Genomic DNA, 24,973 nt, shown 5'->3' with positions numbered 1-24,973 from the left:
AGGATCCCTCTGATAGTTACCTACAACCCAACTCTTGAAGAAATCCGCAAAATTATTAAAGACTTACAGCCGATACTCTCAGAAGACCCCATACTGAAAAAAATATTCCCTCAGCCCCCAATACTGGCATTCAAACAACCACCAAACCTGAGGAAAATATTAGTGCGCAGCAAACTGGCCCCAGAACAGGAGCATACACAGAATGGCACTGTACCATGCAACAAATCCCGCTGCAAACTTTGCCAACATATATGTGACAGCAACACAGCCAGTCACAACAACAAAACATACAGCATCAAAGATTCTTACTCATGTACATCGGCAAACGTGGTGTACATCATACAATGCTCTGCATGTGACAAAGGGGGCTACATTGGAGAAACTGGGCTTAAACTGCACCTTAGAATGAACCTGCACCGAAGCTCCATCAAAAACCATGAGGAAGAAAAATATTGCACCCCGGTAGGACATCATTTCACACAGAACAATCACTCCATCCAAAACCTAAAAATTAAAGTACTCAAAGGAAATTTCAGAGACTCTCAGGAAAGAAAAACATTTGAGATGAAAATGATTACACATTTTAACACCATAAAAGAGGGACTTAATGTGGATTCTGGCTTCCTTACACACTACCAGAACTTCATATGAACTTCATCTAAACATCCAATGTCTAATTGCTGTTATTATCTTTGATGTTTTACTGTGGTTATTGGTTTCCCTAGGTTTATTTGTTTTGTCCCTGGGTTATCTCTCTACCTCTCTGCATTTCTCACCTCCAGACCTATTATTTACGACACCCCACTCAACCCTCCCCCTTCTCTTATACCTTGTTTTAAAGTTGTAACCTCTATCATGTTGATTAGTATTGCTTCGGACCTGATGAAGGGAGGATAACTCTCGAAAGCTTGTCTTTTTAATATTATGTTATTATTAATATTATAAGTCCAATAAAAAAGGTATCACCGCATACTCTGCAATATTTTTACATCATATATATATATATATACGGTATATATATTTCGGACCGGACCAAGAAGGCAGGAATACAACGGGGTCACCCGTGTTGTAGAATTGCGGCTATTCACACAGAGAGAAATCTGCAGGTATGGTTAGGGGGTGAGGGAGTGAGAGGGTAAGTGAGAGGGCAAGGGAGGCAGGGAGTGAGTATGTATGCACGTATAAATGTTGGCGTGAGAAAGTATGTATACGTGTGGCAGTATGTGTTAGAGAGAGTTTGTGTCCGCATGAATTTGTAAGTATATGAGCATGAATACGTATGTGTAAGTGTGTGTGAGAGGGCGTGTGTGTTAGCATGAGTAGGTACATGTGTCTGCTTCCTTCCTTGGATGTGATAGACTCCCTGTCCGGAATCGAACCCTGATTCCCCGCTACTTGTGGTCAACAAGGTAGGCACAGAAAGTACCATTGAAAGTTGACAGAGCAGACATCTGAATGGATGGTGTAACGGTGATGTGTAAGCGGCCTGAGGTTATCTAGTGTCATTAAAGTTAGGATGAGCATGTAAGTGTGAGTTAGGGTGTTTGTTAGGGAGTATGTGTGTTTTAGTGTAAGTATGTGTATGTAAGCGTGTATGTGATTTTTTATTTTACTGAACTTTTGTTTGTTTTTTAATAGTCCATCCAAAGAATGAATATAACCATAGCCACTATACTGTATACTAATACAAAATAGAAGTCACATAGCTGAATTCATTAAGTTTTTTAATCAATGATTATTGATGCTTTTTGATAATTCTTACATTGTGGCTTCCCTGTGGGAAAACCATGAATAATGTTATTTAGGGCTTTATTTCCTTCTACCTTCCTTGAAGAGTATATGTAGGAAATGGCTGTAATGCCTAGGGCTGGACTGTGGATTACTAGGCTGCTATAGTACTTTAAGGCCAGAGGCCTTCAAATGACACTTTCCACTTTTATGCTAACGTAGGATCCGATATGCTGTTGGAGCAGTAATGTCGATAAGTATGTGGCCCTACCGGCCCACAGGCCTGGTAGTGCTCAATACAAAAACATGGTGTACCTCTGTTGCTCACCTAGTCCTTACAGGAGCCTCTCTGAGGATTTCCAGGTATGGCTATTGATGTTTTATTCATACCTGAATAAAAAATTTATGATAAAATTGCTTTACAAAAATTATATTTATTTTTTGTTAGTAAACGTATAAAACGCATGCATAATTTATATAAGCTCCATTAAATACTGTAAAACAAAATGATTTTATATGTGTTTGGTGTTTTTTTTTTACACCAGTCCAGTTAAAAAAAAAAGGAACAAAAATTAAAACACTCAAATTAAATTGTGTTCCCTGTTGAAATCGCTAAAAATATATCAGTCAAGTATATCAGTGGTACCTTTCCCCTCTAAACGATGAAATACACTTTAATACATTTTCTGTTCTACGCTGAAGGACCCTCTGGAAGAACAGAGATTAGCTATCGCTAACAAGATTTCGGTAAAAGAACATGCAATCACAGAGAATACTGAGCATATTTGACTCTACAGAACAAAAATAAAAGGGTTATGAAATTGATTGCCAGATCAAGAACTGAAAGAAAAACAATCCCGGCACTACATTAAAAAGTCTAGACATATTACAGAACGATAATAGGATTTATATTTCTGGGTGTATAATCAGATGGCGAAGCACGGAACTTTAATACTCAAGCTAATCATGCCACCTAATGCAGGTTTGTTTTTTACAAAAATTATTCCTACGCATATGGCTTTTTCTGTACTGCCTGCGACCCATTTTAGTTATAAAAAAAATAAAAAAAATTGAAATACCTTATGCAGGACGGGACTTTATAAAATAGCCCAATTTGATTTGAGATAATTACAAAATGTAATATTTTGCAGTTGTTAAAAAAATCCATACTGGATGTGAATACGAAAATTCTTTATTATGGGGACCAGTGGCACTTGACATCAGACTCAAATATAATTAAAAAAAATATATATAAGAATGACAGCCGTGAATAACTTTTATTCCAACTTGCTTAAACGCAGTATTTTTTGCATATTATTCCTTATAATGGAAATGAGTTGAACTGGCTTATTTGTCTAGTGGAAGAAAGAAAACTGCAGTATCCTGTAATGCTTCCTGTATTCTATGTATTATAAAAAATGACTACAATACTCACATCTATTTACTTTTTAGAGTACTTTAAGACCAGGTGGAAATTAATTTTTTTTTGGTCAAAAAATGAATAAAATCTGTAATTTAAATAGGTATTTAGGTATGTTACAAACGGCATATTAAAAATTAAGTAAAGTGAAATATCAATTGCATAGCCCTAAATACACAATATGTACACACACTACATGGCCATATATTTCTCAGCCCATCTGCCCCTGGCCCCCCCCACGGTTAACTCACATACAGACTGGCACACATTTTTACACACACTCTCACACATACACAGACATATAAAACTCCATCAGACTCAATGAATAATGAAATATGTATTAGAGAAATGTGTACACCTTCATTTGGGAACAACATGGTCAGATAAATATATTTTATAAATATAGTTAGTGGTATCATACATAGTTGTATAGAGCAGAACCATAAACATGTTAAAAACTAAAAATAAAGAATAAAGATAGAATGTATACTTGTATTCAGAAATATAACTAATAAATTATATTATTAGTTTTAGGCCTTATAACAAAAAAATGTAAAATATATAAATATAGTGGCTAGAGACCATAACCTTTCTTATGTCATAGTGATAAATATGCAAAACACCAAACCTTTAACTAATTACATCTGTGTTATTCTGTGCTATTCCAGAATAGAAGGATATAATTTAGTCACAAAATAAGTATATTATCTGGCTGAGCAGAAAGATGCCCAGAACCAATATACACTATATGGACAAAAGTATTGGGAAACCTGACCATTCACCAACAAGGACTTTTATAACATCACATTCTAAATACATAGACATTAATATGCAGTTGGTCCCCCTTTGCAGCTATAACAGCTTCTACTCTTCTGGGAAGATTTCTTAGGAATTTTCACCCATTCTTCCAGCAGGGCTTTTATAAGGTGGTCAGGCACTGATGTTGAACGAGAATGCCTGGCTTGCAATTTCTGTTCCAGTTCATCCCAAAGGTATTCGATTGGGTTGAGGTCAGGGCTCTGTATGGCCAGTCAAGTTCATCCACACCAAACTCATCCAAGCATGTCTTTATGGCCCTTGCTTTGTGCGCTGCGGCACAGTCATGCTGGAATAGAAAAGGGCCTTCCTCTAAACTGTTCTGACAAAGTTCTAAGCAGAGAATTCAAAAAATGTCTTAGTATGTCCCCTTCAGCACACACCCCAAAGTGTTTTATCTGTAGCACCAGGATAAGACACTTGGCAAGTGTCACAGGCTAAGATGCTTGCTCCTTGAAGGACTGTTCCAAGGAGACACCTCCAGTCAGAGCCCAGTAGTTTTCTAAGCTGGACGGGGAGTAATTGGTTAGAACAGACTGGGTCAGAGCAGTTGGATCCAAGAAGAAGCTGAAGAAAGAACCTTGATTGCTTGCCTTTTTGTTGTGGGTCCCCAGGACTTGGTGAACACAATGATCCGGCCTGCAGCTACATATCCAACATGCAACTTGGGATGAAAAAGCTGAATTGTCAGTATCTGCCACTGGAGAAGATTCTGTGGAAGACTCGTGCAGCAGTCTGCTCCCGGGTCCTGATTGCAACACCAAAGCAGGTTCCTAGTACAAGGTATCTCTGCCTTCACCTCACTCAGCGCTACCTGCAACAAAATTAGCATCAACATTTGGGACTCGGTCAAACAATCTGGGAGTGGACTGTGTTTGAAGGGGCATATACTGAGTGGTGCTTCACGTGAGTGTGTGAGAATTACAATAGGATATGCTCTTATGTTTATTCATTCTTATGATTGCTTTAAAATATGTTTAAATGTTATACATATATGGTTTCACACATTAAACCTACACTGTGTCAGTGACATTAAAGGTATTAGTTCTTACCTTTGATTGCCTTTTATTTCATATAATGGACCTAGCTAAGTGGAGGCAACAGCTGAACACATCAAATACTTCCCCAATCTTTCTAAGAACCGCAGAGTCTCAGGGTTAGTATCAATATGGAGTTAGGCACCAGGCCTAGACTGGCTATTTGGCATAAAAAACACAGCATATGGTTGTGCATATCCATCTGTCGGTCGCACCTACGTCATTGGGTGGCGGCTGTTTTTAAAATCTCACCAACTCAGTTATGAATTATTCGTTCTATATTGAAAGTCACATCTCAAAGGTGATACTTCTACTTTGGTTCATTGGAAAGTTTGGGTGGTCTATATCGTGAACTTCTGTCCAGGAACCTCTAAACCTGCCTTCAGAAATTAAGTTCTTGTTATGTAAAACCCTTCAGTTCTGAGACTTTGCAATTTTGAAGATGGCTTTCTATTCATTTTTTTTTTTCAGTGTTTTAGATTTTATTCTTTTGTGACACGTTGATCCAGCTTTATACGCCACATGAATCTTAATTATATTGCATATTTCAGCAACAATTTGTGCGACGATTTTACAGAATGGTGAAAATCCATCTCAAAGAAAAACATCTGCGGTATTGTTTGTTTTCAACATGAAATATTACCCAGTAAGAAAGCATCTCGGTATTGTAAAAGATATTTAGGGACGCCTGGCAAGTTCCCGTAATATGTGCTTGCGACCTGACATTTAAAATATTATTTTCAATTATTTTTACTTGGACAATTATGCATGTTCAAAACATCTAATGCATTTTGTCAGCCGGTGATGAACATAAAACACTTAAAAGTGTATGGTAAGCCTTTTCTTTTTTTTTACACAAATGAGAAAAAGAATGTCACAGGGCTCATAATTACAGCTCATTAAACTCTGAAATCATAATTTACAAATATATTCTGTAGATTTGGCTTATGTTTATATTTCACAAAAACTTCATATATGGCATTGTTCCCAGTCGCTGAGTAACAATAAAGGTTTTGTCGATGTGAACAGTTCATAAAGAAAAAACCATAACAATAAAGAGAAAATAGAAACTGTTAACCCTCGGAGCTCCGGTCAACTTTGGGACTCACGGAGAAGTTGCAGTGAACTACAAATCGCATGATGCCTAAGCAATAAGCAATTGAGGTTAATACCGAAAGGATGAGCAATTTGTCTCTTGCCCCCAGGCCCTTGGGTTAGGCAGGTGGAAAACTCAGGCTGATGCGTTTCTTAACCATATGTTGCGCTCAAAATCTGAATCTAAAACTGCAGACATATACAAATAAACCCATGGATAAGGAATCAAGTAGTGACATATTGTGTGTCCATATCTAGGAACTCTAGTCTCAAGTCTCAGGGTATTTGCCCCAATCTCAGGGTCTCATGGTGAAGGGACAGATTCTCAGCATCCCGCAGTCTAGAACTGACTCCTTACTATTCTACACTATTGTGATCATATCTAGGACACCAAAGTGGATATTTTGCCACCAGTATGTTATGGTTCACATCTCTGCTTGAATGCAGGTCAGGGGGGGGGCAGGAGGATCCAGGTCCCCTGCAGCGCTGCGGGGGATCTGGATCTTAGTCTCATAGTCAGACCTATTTGAGGTCTGATTATAAGACGACCCCGATTATAAGACGAGGGGTATTTTTCAGAGCATTTGCTCTGAAAAAACCTTGTCTTATAATGGAGCAAATACGGTATATTCAGGGTACAGCAGGCATTAATGCATTAGGAAATGAAGTCACTGCCCCATAGAGATTACAGTCTAAGTAACGATTGGGAGTGGGCAGTCATACAGACACAATCGGGAGGATGAGTGCAGGTTAAATCAAGGTACTGTACTGTAGTGTCACAGTGAAAATTTGTTTATTTAGTTTCCTTTACTTGTTGTGGAGAGTTGAAACCTGGTGAATGTTTAGAGGTTCAGGACATCTGGAGCAGAATGGAGAAGGATGGAGCAGGAGGTGTTAAAGAAGTAGACCAAAAACCGCTATGTGTAGAGGTGAAAAGGAGGATATTGAAGATGATGGACTGTTGTATCAGAAGCCAGGGAATGACTTCAGTGGCAAGTCGTATTCTGGAGTAAAGAAGGCATTGTAGAGGAGATATATATGCTTCTCAGTCACTCATATGTCAGAGGTGTCAGGAGGAAGGGGACACTACTCCATATGTGGTGGAAATGATTCCAATTAAATTTGTTGGGCACCTTTTTTTGACCCATTAAAATTGCTAAAATGTGTTATTGACTGTTCATTTATCCTTTTCTTAAAATGACACCATAATCACCCTTTGCTTGCTAAGTCTGTAACAAGATTTTTCAACATCCTCACAAATAATATTTTAAAATCAAAATAGTTTGATAGGTGTCAAGCATATAATCAATCCAACACAATTGCCACTTTGGGGAGAGTCATAACTTGCATTTCTTATATGTGAATATTAAATAGTAAATACAAAAGTTAAACATTAAAGGTTTCTATGCCCTTGTCTGTGCGTGGGCGAAAACCAAAAATTGTACTTAAAGCTATTATTCATTTTTACTTATTAGTGTGTCAGTTCGGAAATATGGGGGAGTCGGCAGGTACTGCTCTAATGGAGCTTGAAGGAAAGATAGACAAGACAATGAAAGACAAAATGAAACAAGTACCCTGACAAATGAAAATAATGCTACTTTTTAATGGATTCTTTCTTTTTAATGTGACAGTGATCTGTTTGATTTGTACATACATTTCCTGATTGCAATTAGATGGTTTTAATTGTTTCCTAAGAATAGAGCGAGATTGCAAGCATTTTAATCTTAAATGCACAATTTTTTTCCCTTTCAGAGCCAGAATCATCTATGCTTTAAAAGTCTAAGGTGGGTTATATATTACAACTTAACTCTTAAATGGTCACCATACATGGTTCGAGTCTTGAAGCACAATAATGCAGATAATATGCATATTAGACTTGTGCACGAGGTCCAATATAATTTCAAAATACATTTTGTTTCATTTTCAGGCAACATATTTGTATTTCCTGCCCTTTCTTTTGGGACAAAATTTAGGGCCTTTTTCAATTTGGAAACACATTCTGTTGCCCAAAATAGCACCTCTGTCTCTCTATCTGTCCCTCAGTCCTGTGTGCCCCCTGCACCCTCCCCCTGCCTTGTATCTGCCACCCCTACCTTTTTCAAGTATAGATATCTCTGGCATTGCAATGGCTAACTATAGCCTCTTTTTTTTCCTTTTGCACCTGTTAGATTTATTGGGCTCTGAATGCTTAACACATGTACCCACTTTGAACCTTAGCCACAAATCCAGCCAAAAATCCAGCCAAAAATGCAAATTATAGCTTGTTTAAGCCTGTATGACCCAAGTTAAACAAAATGTGTGGGAGGGAGTCAATGAACAGAGCTTAACAAATTTCAGTGCTTTTTCCATTAGTTTCTGTCACTTTAGTTGAGAACGCCCTTGTTTTCGGAGATTTGTACGAACACATAAAACAGGCAAGCTTTGCAACAAAATAAAAGTTCTTATGACTCCTAATGCACAATTCTGATGTTTATGGAACATAATGTAATAGCTTTGTTGATTTGGCTTGGTTACTTCACCAAGTGGAGGTGAATATGGGTAAGCACTATAGCACTTTTAGGACTTCTTTTCGATTATCTGGATTATCTATGTCTTTACTGCAAATGTTATAAGTCCATTACATGTTTACAGAATCAATGAGTGCACTCCATAGTGAGTAATAGGTAATAGTATTGGAATGACTAAGCACTTTATGACTGATTTACTGTTTACATGCACTTGAGGCACTTTATACATATGCAACCATAACTCCTCAATTATGCTCTGATTAGTTTCCTGGAAACCTCTGTTGTCTAAATTATGAGATACTGTATATTTTTTTATATTTTATTTTTTGTACAATAAAATAATATATTTTTTAAAAGATAAGGGCTTGTGTAGAACTCTTTTCATATAAGGTATACAAGTTTATAGGAGTTTCCCTGTTTTGAGGATGAGATCCTTATATACACCACAGTATTTATAACATTATGTTATATATGGAAGGTGTGGTAGGATTCTTTTGTGTTATCAGTGCTAACAGGTAGTCCTGAGCATTGGAGAGACTGGGCCTCTTATGGTGCAGTACCTCCACTTAGCCTGCATATCTGGCACCTACCGATAAGCAATTCTCAATCGCGTGACACAGGATCTGTTGTCAGGAATCGAGCAAACAATAAACGTCCTGATCTTATGTGTAAGGGGCAGTGAGATCTCAACAGCTGCAACAAAGTCAGGACATACCTGTATGTCCTAATGAGCGTCATGGCTCAACTTAAAGATGTACCAGTACATCCTAAGGGGTCCAATCAGGTTATATTGCAAATGCACAGTTTAGGTGATAATACCCATTCTCACCATATACCCTTCCAACAACGGTGTCTGATCCTACCCACTGAGATCCAGACCCCTCAGGTGTATGGTGGTACACTTCGGTAGGGCCCCTGAATGATGTTGGTAGCCTGGGACAATAGGTGTGTGATTGTAATATCTTACGGCAAAAACTAGCTATAAGTCACACAGAGCTGCATTTTGTAGTCTGCTGTTTTTTCAGCAACTTTCAGCTTAAACAAAGATCTTAATGCTTTTGATTCCACTTTTTTGTTATATAGAAGGCCTTAAAGTATGGAGGTGAAAACATTGGTGTTATGATAGGTAAATTGTGTATATGAATACATTTTATTTTACTTTAGTAACATGGGAGTTGTTTGTTTCACTGATATATGGTTTTCAAGCAAAACATACTTTATTTTGTAGGTGTGCGCTACTAATTAATCTTATTTGAAAAGGAGCGATTATGTTGACTTATTAAATCCAACATTGGCTACCTTAAAAATCTATGTTACACATAGTCTCATTCAGAGGTTTATCCAAATCTCTGGCCCCATCGTAGCTTTACCACCATCTCCTTGACAAGCCCCATTGCTGAAATATTTTAAATGTTTTTCATCTGAACTTCAAGTTAGTTTTAAATTGGCTTGAATGTGGTTAGCAGCCAGAGACCAGTTTAGTGGAGCAGTCTAACGTCCGGGTTAACCTTACCAACAAATAGTACATATATGTAAGTAAGTTATTTAATATTCATTATTTAACTAATAATAAAATATCAAAGTCGCTTACCTTTTTTTTTTTCCCTTAACCAAAATGGATTTCAACGGGAGTACTCATTGTGGACCTTCAACCCCCTGAATCCTTGCCAAGCTAGTGCTGGGGCTGACTGGCAATGACTATACCACGAGGGTACAGGGAGCAAGGCATTTAGCCAAATCTATCTCCTACAAGTCAAGGGGCTGATGGGCAGGAAAAGACGCTAATGCATAGGGAGTATTCCCTTCATGCCTTTGGAAGGAGGTAGCACGGAAATTCAGTTGACCACCCAGCTATCATATACATTAAAATGCATATAATGGCTGCGGTGTGATTCTAAGACACAAAACTGTTTTTCTCCTTCCATTTTTTCCCCAACCAAAGATACCGTATTTGCTCGATTATAAGATGACCCTGATTATAAGACGACCACCCAAAATCTAAATATTAATTTAGGAAAAAAACAAAAAGCCTGAATATAAGACTACCCTATAGAAAAAAAAGTTTTACTAGTAAATATTAATGCATGTAAACAATTTTTTCATATCTAATAAAAGCTATGATTGAGAAAAATATATATATTTTTTTATTTACTTTTATTTGCCAACCTGCCCCCCCCCAGTTATGCACATCTGCCCCCAGGGTTGCCACTCTGCCCCCAGAAATGCCTTATACCCCCTATTTGCCACTCTGCCCCATGATATGCCTTTTAACCCTCAATATGCCAGAGTGGTATATAGGGGGTTAAAAGGCATATCATGGGGCAGAGTGGCATATAGGGGGTTAAAAGGCATTTCTGGAGGTATATATATATATATATATAAAACACTTTCAAAAAGAAGGTCAGCACTCCAGGTCTTTAACCCCTTCGTGACAAAGGCTGATTTTACTTTTTGTACCCTTCGTGACAATGGCCTTTTTAACATTTCTGCGCTGCTTGTGTTTAGCTGTAATTTTCTTCTTTCCCGTTTACTGAACCCACACACATTAGATATTGTTTTTTTCAGGACAAGAAGGGCTTTCTTTAGATGACATTGTTTTGATTGTATCATATTATTTACTACTAAAAAAAGTATAAAATATGGTGAAAAATTTAGAAAAAAATGACTGTTTCTAACTTTTAGTTGAAAAATCTTTTACTCATCTATAAAAGGTAATGAAAAAACCTGCTAAATGGATTCTACTATTTGTCCTGAGTTTAGAAATACCCAATGTTTTTATGTTTTTTTGCTTTTTTCTACCCATTATGGGGCAATAAGTACAGGTAGCGTTTTGCTATTTCAAAGCCATTTTTTCCAAATCTGGTAATTCTTCCCCCCATGTGCCATTTCGGGTATCTTTGAACCCGGCCAATGCAATTTACCCCATCAAATCATATATTTTTGAAAACTAGACAGCCCAGGGTATTCCAAATGCTAGTATTTTAACTATTTCCATGCACCATATCTACCACCAGTTTTTGTCAAACTTTGTGGTAGTCATTTTTTTGCATTTGTTTTGTCACACACATTTTACTCCAGGTATGAATTAAAAGGTTCTCGTTTATGTCACTATCACAAAACACCCCAATATGAGTTCAGCAACATCTCCTGAGTACAGCGATACCTCACATGAATGATTTTGCCTGGCTGTTTGGGGGCAAAAGGGCCACATTTGGGGCATGCGCATTTTTCAATGTTGAACTTTGGCATTTGGGGATCCACTGCCTATGCCCTATTTGGCACATCTTTGAGTCGGGCCATTTCAGTGTGCCCAATAAACCCATATATTTTTGAAAACTAGACACCCCAGGGTATTTCAAATGCTAGTATTTTAACTCTTTCCATGCACCATATCTACCACCAGTCTTTGTCAAACTTTGTGGTAGTCATTTTTTTGCATTTGGTTTTCCACACACATTTTACTTCAGGTATGAATTAAAAAGTTCTCGTATATGTCACTATCACAAAACACCCCAATATGTGTTCAGCAACATCTCCTGAGTACAGCGATACCTCACATGAATGATTTTGCCTGGCTGTTTGGGGGCAAAAGGGCCACATTTGGGGCATGCGCATTTTTCAATGTTGAACTTTGGCATTTGGGGATCCACTGCCCATGCCCTATTTGGTACATCTTTGAGCCGGACCATTTCAGTATGCCCAACAAAACCATATATTTTTCAAAACTAGACACCACAGGGTATTTTAAATGCTGGTATTTTAACTCTTTGCACACATTTTACCACCAGCATGTTTTCAATGTTTGCAGTAGTATTTTTGTGTGTGTATTTTTCCCACACACCTACTTTATGTATGAATTTACAGCTCCTGGTATATGCCGCTGTCACACGACACCCCATAATGTGTTCAGCAACATCTCCTGAGTGCAGTGATATCCCACATGCATGGGTTTGTCATTTTTGTGGGAACTAAAAGGCCACATTTGGTACGTGTGCATTTTTCTAATTGGAAATTAGGTGTGTGGGCATCCTTCCCCCGGTGTTAATTGGGACGTTGTTGAACCCGGCCAATTCAATTTACCCCATCAAATCATACCTTTTTTAAAAGTAGACACCCCACGGGCATTTAATATGCCAGTATTTTAACTCTTTCCATGCGAGAATTGTTTTAAGCTAATATGCTAATTTTAGGACTTGCTCACAAAAATATATTTTTTATATATATATATATTTTTTTTGTCTTTTAAAAAAAAAAAATTTAACATTTTTTTTCAACTTGGAGGTTCCCCTGATAGTGACATCAGTGGGAAATGATTTTTACATTTTACTAGTTTTTTACTATTTTTTTTCTAATTATTATTAATTTTATTTTATTTTTTAATTTATTTTTACTAATCACACTGTGATTAGAAAGCTGGGTTCCATTGACTTGCATGGTGAATGCAGTACCTGTATTCAACCTGCAAGTGGAGCCAAAGTTCTCTAGATGGTCTGGACCATCTAGCGAACTTTTAAAATTTGTTGGTTCCTGTTACAGGGCAGCGGCCATCTTGCTTAATGGCAAAGATCATCGGCAGCTGCGGCTGTGACCGCTCTCCGGAGCGGTCACAGCCCATCGAAAGGTAAGTGTTTGGTGTCGCTGGATGCCTCCTGATCGAGGCATTCCAGCGACACCATTTAAGTTTAGGAGGCGATCGTCGATCGCCTCCTAAACGCTTTTAAAACGGGCGTCCGCCGCCATACTTTGTATGTTGACGCCCCGTGGAGGGGCCAGAGATGGCCCTTTCGTTCCGATCGCGGCGTTGCTGAATGCCTCGAGGTCGAGGCATTCAGCAACGTTTTTTGGGTGCAGAAAGCGAAAACAGATCGCTTTCTGCACCCGTTTAAAGACGTGCCGGTCCTGGCACGTCAATTGTCGTAAAGCACATGCTTTTCCGTGTCGTGCCAGGACCGGCAATTGTCGTTAAGGGGTTAAATAGACAATTTCATTTTATTCAAAGTCAAGTCGACGTTTCAGTCATTACTGACTTTCATCAGGACATACATTTGAACTAAAACAAACACATATTTATAATAAAATAGCTTGAGAACTCACCAATCTGAAGTGAGTGGGTGTGTGCTGAAATCGGCGTGTCAATGCCATTAGTGAACATGTGTGTAATAACACTGCTCATACCCGGAAGTGCAGTGTAACATTATTGTGTTCCTGTTACTATAGTAACACAGTTTATTCCGTTTGTGCACAATCAGAAATGTTTTAAAATGATGTGAAAAATGTTCTGAGGCCCCTAAGAGCTCATTATGTTAAATTTAAAGTGCTTATAATGTGCAAACATGATTGGGGATTAACTTTAAATGTTAAATATATCTACAATATGTCATATAGTGAATATAGGTATTTACTAGACATACTGACAAAGAGTATCAATAATGTGCAATGAATTGTGCAAACTGCAAATAGCACAAAAGGTGCAAATAACAAATGTGCAAAATAGAAACTAATCCAAAATTTAAAGTGACAGTGCAAGTATGTTCCTAAATGTTAACCCCTGACAGAAGCATTATATACTTTTATTATTAAAATACAAAGATACATCACATTAAAAACCATGCATGTCGGTAGTTGCAGCACTAAAAAAATGCCTGCAAATGCAACATGCAATACCAACTCACTTTAAATCAACATTATTATTAAATGGACAAATCAGTGGAATTTGAATCTACCAAAATCCCTAATTCAAATATGTATAGATATAGGGCATGTTTAATATTTTGGTGTGTCCATTATTATTGAACACAGTTCCTTATTCATGTATACATCTAGATTCAACATAAAGACACCATAATAGACAATTTAACTCATGGATATCTATTGTCTAATGTAATACCAAATACCACAATTAAATCAAGAAGATCTCTACTGGTATAACTCCATCCATATACCACAAAACATTACACTATATGATTTTGCACAGTATCCACTAATATGTTCTAAGCTTAATAAAAGGGTTATATATCAGTCACATACAGTATTCTACTCCCCAAATACCTACTCCAAAATGCCGCATACAGGCATTGAACACTAACTATATACAGTTTGCGAGATAACTCATAAAAACGATGTATATGTAAGCTTTTCATTCAATCCAAAGGGGGACATTGTCTTTAGATGAAAGATCCAGTATGTTTCTCTCTGTAATAGGTGCCTTCCACGGTCGCCCCCTCTTAATGACTCCGGGATGTGGTCAATTGCTATAAACCTGAGGGATGTCAGAGGATGTTTAAGATCCAAAAAATGTTTTGCCACAGGTTTATCAGACTCCCCATCCCTGTAAGCTACCCGAATACTGGATCTATGACCCCTAATGCGCTCACCTAGAGTAGTTTCTGTTTTGCCTATATATGCAAGGCCACAGGGACACTGTATCTTGTAGATCACATACTCTGTCTTGCATGTGATCCGATGTCTGATGTTGTAGACTCTGCCCGTATGTGGGTGTGCAAATGTTTTACCTGGAGTCATATGTCCATATGTGACGCATCCCAAACATCTGACACTCCCATAATTCTTAAATTTACTTCGACCCTCTGAGTAGCTCTCTACCTGGTCAGTCTGTACCAGGAGGTCCCTTAGATTCTTTTGTCTCTTGTAACTCATTAGCGGGGCCTGATGTAATGCCTGAGGCAAGGAAGCGTCGCAGGTGAGCATATTCCAATTCTTCCTAATGCTTCTAGTTAAATGTTGAGATCCAGCATTGTATGTGGTTGTACATACCATTTGTGCATTCAAAGATTTATCAACTTTCGTATGCGACTGTGTGGCTTTTTCCATAGCTGCTGTCAAGATCTTGGTAGTATAACCTCTTGCCATAAACTTATTGTACATCAACTGCAACTGTTCCTGTTTCTTATCTTCATCCGTATTATTCCTGATCACTCTAATGAATTGTGAATACGGTAAGGATCTTTTCAAATGATTAGGGTGTGCACTTTCAGCATGTAGTAGAGTATTTCTATCCGTTGGCTTACTATACATGGAATACTTTAGTTTATTATTTTCGATGTAAATAGACAAATCAAGATAATTGATTGTTGATGAACTTATTTGAGCAATAACTTTAATAGGGGTTGGTAGAGAATTTATCTCCACAACAAACATCTCCGCTTCCTCAATGGTACCCCTCCATAGTACCAACACATCATCGATATATCGAAAATACCTCAAGATTTTATTTGCATGTGTTTTTAACCATGTACGTCTTTCTACTTCATACATGTATGCGTTAGCATACATGGGCGCCATGGCTGCTCCCATCGATGTTCCCGACCTTTGTATATACCACTTACTCTCGAAGCGGAAATAATTGTATTGTAGTGTGATCATTAGTAACTCCAAAGTAAATTCCAGGGGGGGACCATGATATAAAGATGAATCTAAGAGTAGCCTTCTCATTGCTTCCACACCCTCCTCATGAGGGATGACCGTATATAGACTACTAACGTCCATGGATATTAAAATGACGTTATGCAGATCCTCATTTATAGAGTCCAGTTGATGTATCAAAGAACCTGTGTCTTTTATGATTGTGGGGATAGCCTCAACAGAATCCTTGAATTGTGCATCAAGCCATTTCGCTATTGGTTCAAGGACACCACCTATCGCCGAAACGATGGGGCGTACAGGTGGTCTTTGAGCATGCTTGTGTATCTTTGGCAAGCTATAAATAATTGGGGTACGTGGATTTTTCTTAATCAGGTAATCGTACAATTTCATATCAATTTCATTCATATCAATTTGCCAACCTGCCCCCCCCCCAGTTATGCACATCTGCCCCCAGGGTTGCCACTCTGCCCCCAGAAATGCCTTATACCCCCTATTTGCCACTCTGCCCCATGATATGCCTTTTAACCCTCAATATGCCAGAGTGGCATATAGGGGGTTAAAAGGCATTTCTGGAGGTATATATATATATATATAACTGCTAACAGCAATCACACTCCTATCAAGCCAAGGCAGCCAGTGCATGCTGGAACCTGGGGATGATAGGAGTGTGAGTACAGCTTCCCTATGCCATGCTACCACCACGACCCACCTTACACATCCATGCTATCATACACACACTCATTCACAAACATTTAAATACTCATTCATTCCATTAATCACACATACTTCACACATTAATCACAAAAACCCTCCCCCACCCCCTTACCTGAACTGCAGATATCTGATTACATATTGCTCAGATGATATGTTCCTTTGTTAACAGCTCAAATCTGAATAGCTATGGTCAGCAAAGTAAAGCACAAAACTTATAGCAGATTAACCCCGTTGTGACGTTAAGCAGACATCCCATTGTAATTCATTAAGCAAAGAGATTCACAGATAGTCTTTGAAATTCACTAAGGAAATTACTTTAACAAAATAATTTACAGTCATTACCCTTTGTCTTTTTTTTTTCTTTTACTGCATATCTAATTACTATAAGCTGACAATGACTGATGCCATGGTGTAGTGTGTTATCAGTGGGGTAAAGCCCATATGGTACTTTTAATGTATGGGTCCATAGGACTATCTAGTTTAACCTTGTTTTACAGATAATTAATCGCTGCCGAATTAATATATTCTACTGCTACTATCAGTCTTAAAATGTACTATTTGTAGGACTAATGTGAATTATTCATTGATATGTCTAATTATATTAAGGTGATTCCGAAGGAATATATTCTGCAACAGCAAAGAGGAGTTTAGTTCCTTTTCAATATTGCGATTATATTGAAAGTCACTTCACTTCAATCATCATTAAAAACAACATCCTAATCTTACATTTTAAGAGAAAGGTAAACTCAAATACTTTAGACATGATTGAATTTACCAAGGGAAGTAATCATTCACCCCAAAATATATATGTTCTTAATGTCAATTTTAGAATAATATAAACTTACTCTAAGATAGAGCTAGAAAGTAAAAAAATGCTTCCACCAGTTACAAAGTAAACTGCATTTTCTGCCTATTTCCATGGAAAATCCCACAGGAGCACTGACATCACAACACAAGACTTTGTCAGAGGTGTTGCCTCCTGATGTCACAGGCAATAACATGGCCCTGGTGGTGCACAGTGGCATAAGACAATTAACAATGACATTATTACATTGAAAATTAACAATAACATTAAAATTAACGATACACAATATGATAAAGTGATTAATTTTCCAGAAGAAGAAGAGGCCACTGCACTTCTGTGATGCAGAGTATTGGAAGGATTGCTTTTATGCTTCTCCACATAGGTTGGCTTTAGTGAGCATTTAAAGTAAGTAGGAGAGAGTATGTGAGAGAGGTGCAGTGAAAAGAAATTATAACTGTTCACGGGGGACACAAGTCATGGAAAGAACTAAGAGGGTGGTTAGAAGAGTATTCTGAAAAAAAAAGAAGAGATATTTAGAGGACATACTACTCTGTAGGTAAGGTCCAGCAGTTTAAATGTAACTCTGAAGGGTATAAGTAGCTCGTTCAGGGACTGGCATTGTCTAGCAGAGGTTTTCAAAATAGATTGGAGAGGTAAAGTCAGAGCAGGGAGAGGTCAGCTAGTAGGGATTTACAATAATCCACACAATGTCACAGGTGAATGGATTAATATTTTAATTAATAATTATGTGAGGAAATTATGAGTTTGAGAGATTTCGTAGGTGAAGGTGGCAGGATATGGTGAGCAATTGGATGTTGGGACTGGAGGGTTGACTTGGTCTGTTTTCTTGATTGAGGCATTGTCAACAGTGATGGGAATATCAGGAATTGTGGATAGAGGAGGCAGAAGAATAAGCAGAAGCTCAGTCCCAGAGATATTAAGCTTTAGGTAGTGGGATGCAATTACAGAAAGACAATTAGTGATATGAGCCAAAAGACAGGGCAAGTGGTCAGAAGAAGGAGGTAAATTAGTATGGTTAGTGAGGAGACATTACTTTTTCCAAGAGAAGAGGTGTGTGTGTGTATGTATATATATATATATTGGCTCGGATATAGGCCGCCCCCGTATATATAGGCCGCACCCTAAAAGTTTGGTGCTTTTTTTCCTTTAAAAAAGCACCAAAAAAACATGCTGCCACTCTGTCTCCCCCCCCCGAGATATGCTGCCACTGTCCTCCCCCCCGAGATATGCTGCCACTGTCCTCCCCCCCCCGAGATATGCTGCCACTGTCCTCCTCCTCCCCCCCTGAGATATGCTGCCACTGTCCTCCCCCCCACGAGAAATGCTGCCACTGTCCTCCTCCCCCCCCGAGATATGCTGCCACTGTCCTCCTCCTCCCCCCCCCGAGATATGCTGCCACTCTGCCCCCCCGACTTACCAGAGCAGACTCCCGGGTGTCCTGCGGGGCCGGCGGGGGACATCTACGCAATACGCATATACAACTTCCGGTGCCGGCACTCACCGGAAGTTGTATACGTGTATTGCGTAGATGTCCCCCACCGGCCCCGCAAGACACCCGGGAGTCTGTTCTGGTAAGTCTTGGGGGCAGAGGTAAAATGCATCGTGCGGACGGTCACCGGCTGCGGCGATGCGGGTAAACAACCACCGCAGCCGGTGACCGTCCGCACGATGCGCTTAGACAACCTCCCGTGGGAAGTGCTTGCAGGGGAGGCTGTCTGAGCGTATCAGAGAGTAGGATGCAGGTCCCCTGCACCGCTGCGGGGGATCTGTATCCTAACCCCGCTGCCTGCCCGGCGCCTGGGACTGCATGTCCCGGGCGTCGGGCGCTAGACCCCGAATTTAGGCCGCACCCCCACTTTAAAGACTTAAAGTGGGGGGAAAAAGTGCGGCCTATATTCGAGCCAATACGGTATATATATATTAAAGAGTAGATGACCCAGCACTGAGCTCTAAAGCACCAAAAGTGAAGAGGAGCAAGTGCCAGTGAAGTAGATAATTAAGATATGGTCAAAGAGGTAGGATTTAAGACAGGATGCTTAAGGTAGGACTTAAGACATGTTACAGATGCCATAAAAATGAAGGGTTTGCAGTAGAAGATACATAGAAACATAGAATCTGATGGTGGATAAGAACTGTTATGCTCATTTAGTTGGCCATTCCTGATGTAAAGACTTAAAACAATAATCACTCATCTGAAGAAGGTGATCAACAGTGTCAAAGGCTAAAGTAAATAGAAGTGACCATTTGTTTTAGTGGGGAAGAGATCGTTGGTCTTTTTGGTGATGGCTGTCAAGAATGGGGTTAGAGGAAAGAAAAAAACATGCAGCTTGTAATTTATTTTCGTACAAGGGTAATTGTGATGGTCATATTGTTTTGAATGTTTAGCTCATGGAACCTGAGATTTGTAGCAAAATGTGGCCTAACTATCATGTATCACAATTTCATGTCTTGAAGGTATCTCTTTTCTGCTTACTGCACCAATGCATAGGCTGTTTGGTCAATCAACACAAATTAACAGATTAACAATATATTAGTTTAAAAAGTTTTTGATTCCAAGATTTCTAGGGTTATAATTTTTATGACATTATGTAACAATGTATATAATGTTTAATATTTATTTTTTTAACAATTAAACTAATTCTAGGGGTCTACCCATATTTATTGAAATAAGGTTCCATTGCTAACTTTTGTCTAGCTTCAAAATCACCATTCAATATTGATCAATGTATTAACACAAATGTATTGTCTTGAAAGGTGGTATGTTTTATTCTAACATCCTCCCTGTGCTGTCAATGGCTAGATAACTAATTATCAGACCAAGGAAAGCAATTGGCAAACCTCAGGAGCAGTGGCGTCGCTACAGGGGGGCAATTGCCCCCCCTAGGTTATTCCTTGCCCCCCCGCCGAATTTTTAACCACCCAGGACAGTCCTTGACTGCTAACGACGGCATGGTGCCGTCGCTAGCAGTCCCAGTCAGGTGCTAAAGACGGCAGCATGCCGTCACTAGCACTATCTTACCTTGATGGAGGTCTGTGGACCTCCATCACCACCTACCCCGGCGATCTGCCCCTCACACTGAAGGGCATCACCGGGGCCACCCGATCTGCCCGGTGACGTCTCGCGCAATGACGCGATGACGTCACCGCGCAACTTTATTAACAACTGACAATTGTCAGTTAAAGAGGTATGGGGGCATGCTGCTTAGATAGATTGTAAAGAAAAAATAAAAATAAAAAAATGTAAAAAAAATGATTTGGGGGTCTCTAAAGGCAGATAAAAAAAGATCAAAATTGCCTAGAGACCCCCAAATTAAATTATTTAAACATAAAGTAGTTTAAATTTAAAAAAAAAAAAAGTTTAAGTATTCTAGCTAAATGATCACTGTGGTAGCCAATGTTACCACAGCGATCATATAGCTATAAAAAGTCACATTCCCTTTTTTAAAATGTCCGATAATAATTTTTAATCCTATAATCCCTTTGATCATGGGGTTAAATTTAGCCAACGGTAGAGGGAGGCAATTTTTGAAATCCTGATGAACTGCAAATATTATTAAAATCAGCCATTTAGCCTGTGCGGTACGTGAGTAACCATATCATCCCTGGAGCGCCTTGCATTTTTACTGCAAAACTTATTTTTGCTGTAAAAGTGATTTTTTCTTCTCCCTTTACCATGATTTCTTTGGGATTGTAAGGGGAAAGAATGGTGTGTGCTACTGTGAGTAAATGTATGGAAAGAATGGCGTGTGCTTCTGTGAGTGAATGGAGATATGAAAGGCGTGTGAATGATCAGTAATTAGGGTTGAAGCCTTGACGTGGCATTACTGCTCACGTAGGAAGTTAAATTATGGCACAAAAAGTACACATTTGCAAAAACGACATCCCTTGGCGAATCAAATGAGGGGCTGCATGTGTTTCTAGTACAAACCTGGAGTGCGCAAGACACAAATGAACATGTCATTATGGTTAGAAAAAACATATTTTCAAGCCAAAGCGACATATTCCATCATTATTTGTGCACTCAACTTTTGTCCTAGAAATACATGTAGCCCCTCATTTGAAGCTCCAAGGGGTGTAGTTTCTTAAAATGGATGAATTGTCTGAATGAGGGAGAGCATGATTTAATATGTGGATGATTTGTCTGAATGAGGGAGAGCATGAGTTAATGTGTTTGTGTGTATCATAGATGTATAATTGTGGAAGGGCAAAGATGGCACTAGCAGGATGTTTGAGCCTTGGGGAACAGGATGGCACAGGCAGGGTGTATATGGGACAAAGATGGCAAATCTTATGTGTGTTATCTGGGTGCTGGCCAGGTTCTATGTAGGCAGCGTGGTTGGGTTGTGCAACCTGTGATCTATCCCTGTAATTTAGGGGGTTTTAAATATACCTTTAATGCCGTGTTTTTATGTGAATTCCAATTGATCTGTACCTGCAAAGCTTGGTTTGTGTGTTCTTCTGTAGATCCATATCTGCTATGCTATGTTTCCATACATTATTTATGTATACCTGCAAATACAGGGTTTGTATGTCTTGTTCAGTTGATTAATACCTGCAATGCTGTTTCCATGTATTGATTTGATCTATACCTGCGATGCTACATTTCATATATTATTATTGTATACCTGCAAATACAGGATTTGTATGTCTGATTCTGTTTATTTGATATATACCTTCAGTGCTGAGATCACAAGTGAATTTCAATTGATCTATACATGCAAAGCTGGGTTTGTGTGTTAATGTATTGATCTATACCTGCTATCGGCAGCAGGGTCTAATATTTATATATATATTTATATATATATCGGCAGCAGGGACTAATATTAGGCCCTGAAATCATTTAGTGGAAAAGTTAAGGTATTGTGTGGTTTACAAGGATTAGTCGTACTAAATTGTGGCTTCAGGCTTCCCATGTTGAATGATCAAGTATTGTATTGTCCAATAACAAAAGTATAATTTCATAGCACATTACTTTTGGCAATATATATATATATATATATATATATATATGTGTGTGTGTTTTTTCAGTGGTATGATTTAATGGTGGAAATTATTAATGCCCCCCCAGTTTGACTGTGGTATCTTGTGTGCCCCCCTATATATTGTTTCTAGAGTCGCCACTGCTCAGGAGATAATCGTCCTCACACTCTGCAAACTGCTGCAAATTCATATACTCTGTTATTAGTCTAATATTTGCATTTTTATGGCCTTTACCCCCATGCTGTTCTTCTTTATGAAAAAAAAATCATTAATTGCAAAAAGTGCAATAACTACCAACGTATTCTCTCTTTTGTTAAGGAAATTACCCCACAATGCCCATAATAATTAGTTGCAAACAGCAGAACACGCAGTAAGCTTTGTAAATGTGTCAACATCTTTTTGAAACAGTCGCAGCATTAAATGCATAAAACCATATGGAATGCAAGCAATACTGATATTGAAAAACGCATACTACACTTTCTTCTAGTGTATTACTTATATCTCTATGTGCAAGAAAAGCTCTTTGCCCAGATGTTAAGTACCTGCTTATTTCAGAGCCAAACTGTAGCTTTTCCGTAGCTTTTGAACATCTATCACATGTCTGAAAGTTATGGGATTGTGATATTGCCGGCAAGCTGGAACTAACAGCACTCCATCACCACAGCCCAGGGCGACGTTGGTGATAACTAAGCAGCTTTGGCACTTTAAGCCCTAGCAAAATGATGTTATCATGGCTTACGACTGGACATATACAGCCAGCGAGCACTCACTGTAGTACCCGACCTGCCACTGGAGTGCCAGTGATGTGCGGCCCAATGGCTCACCATGCATTTGCCTGGTGTGCCAGATGACCAGTGAAGGACTGCCTGTATCCCCTTGAAAGGACTCCCCCTTTCCAACATAGTTTAAGTAACCCTCAGTCTCACCACAATGTCATTCTGCTTTGCACCGATGAAAACTAATGTTATAGTGAAGTCTCATCCGACCCGGTATGCTCTATTGGGTCTTGCTTTTCAGATCCATTTAGAAGAACTGGGCTGTGCAGTTATCATGTACCTTCTCCCCAATAACAGTCTCAAGGATGATAAAGGCTTGAAGCCAAGCGATAATGCCTGCTAATCCTTATTCTCCTCATTTTTTAATGTTATATTAATGAAGATATTATTATGTTTATCCTTTCCAATGGGCCTTAAAACACAAAAATACACCCTTGAGTAGAGCAAGTAGGTGCACACCAAAATTATATATAAAAGCAAAGTATTTATTCAGAATGGTACAGAAAAAAATGTTCCAAAATTCATCGGTAATATACTTACAAAAATAATGTACTTTAAAAAATGTCAGTGAAAGGTGAGCTGTGTCATGGAGATGCCCCAACATTTTGGCTAGATGGGCTTTACTGTTGGGGTCAGCTCTGGAGTGTTACACCGATTGATTTTTCCTAAGTGTATCTGCACCAGTTCCATGTCCAGCCTCTCCTCTCTCTCCTTGAGATGCAGCGTCTTTGCCATAAGGCATCTCTCTACACCTCCCAGAAGAAGGGCATCACTGTCTCCTCCAAGTGTGTGAGCTGCCATGTGGCCTACAGTGTAATCTAGATGGCTTCTAGGCTGATCACAAGTCTGAAGCTCCAGTTTGAGATATGGCAAAAGTCAACAAGCCTTTCAACAAGCCCTTCAGGGGCACCCATACTGGTACCTCAGGCGTGTAGCTTTTCGTTTTCTTATTATTCCCTCAATAGGATGAGTTTGTGATGTCAGCTCAACTTCGAGTTTTGTTGTTCATTTACAGGCATTCAGGGAATAAGCAAACAGACAGGACAGGCCAATCAGTTCTTATCTGCTGTCAAAATTAAAGTTTATAAGCCAATTAGAGGGACCAGCTCAGAAAGACAGGTTTTATTGACTGCTACGAGATAGTGGATAAGCAGTGTCTGGGGGAATAAATTTGCTTTTTTCAGTGTTGAAATAAATGGGTTTTTTTGCAGAAATGTGAATAATAGAATCACGGTACTTGATAATTGACTAATAGCGTTTACGAGTTTCACTGGAAATGGGTAAAAGATTAGTGATAGGCTATTCTTATTGTCACAGTAATATGTGTACTGTCACAGTTTCTGGCTTAATTCATTAAAAACTACCTCTTTTAATGCCATTATTGTGAAGAGATGTTTTCAGGAAACAAGCCATTTTAACTAAAGGAAACTGTGATCTGTAAAAGCAGCAGACTTAGTAAACGAAGAAGACTTGAATTACCTTCTATTCCCCTCTCTACCCTCACAAATGCTGGGGAATTAATCAGCTGCCACCAAAGAAGGGGCGCATATCTTAATGGGGATCAATAATGATGAAATGCGCATAATTTGTGTTTCTCTTATATATATATATATATATATGTGTGTGTTTATTTTAATCTTTAAACTTAATTACATAAGTTTGATGTAATGAACTTTAAATGTATTTAAGTC

Source organism: Sceloporus occidentalis, unplaced genomic scaffold, assembly GCF_023333645.1.
Source record: "Sceloporus occidentalis isolate IW3139 unplaced genomic scaffold, rSceOcc1.0.p SCAF_49, whole genome shotgun sequence".
Lineage (NCBI taxonomy): Eukaryota > Metazoa > Chordata > Lepidosauria > Squamata > Phrynosomatidae > Sceloporus > Sceloporus occidentalis.
The sequence above is the reverse complement of the archived record's forward strand: the minus strand, read 5'-3'. Positions refer to the sequence as shown.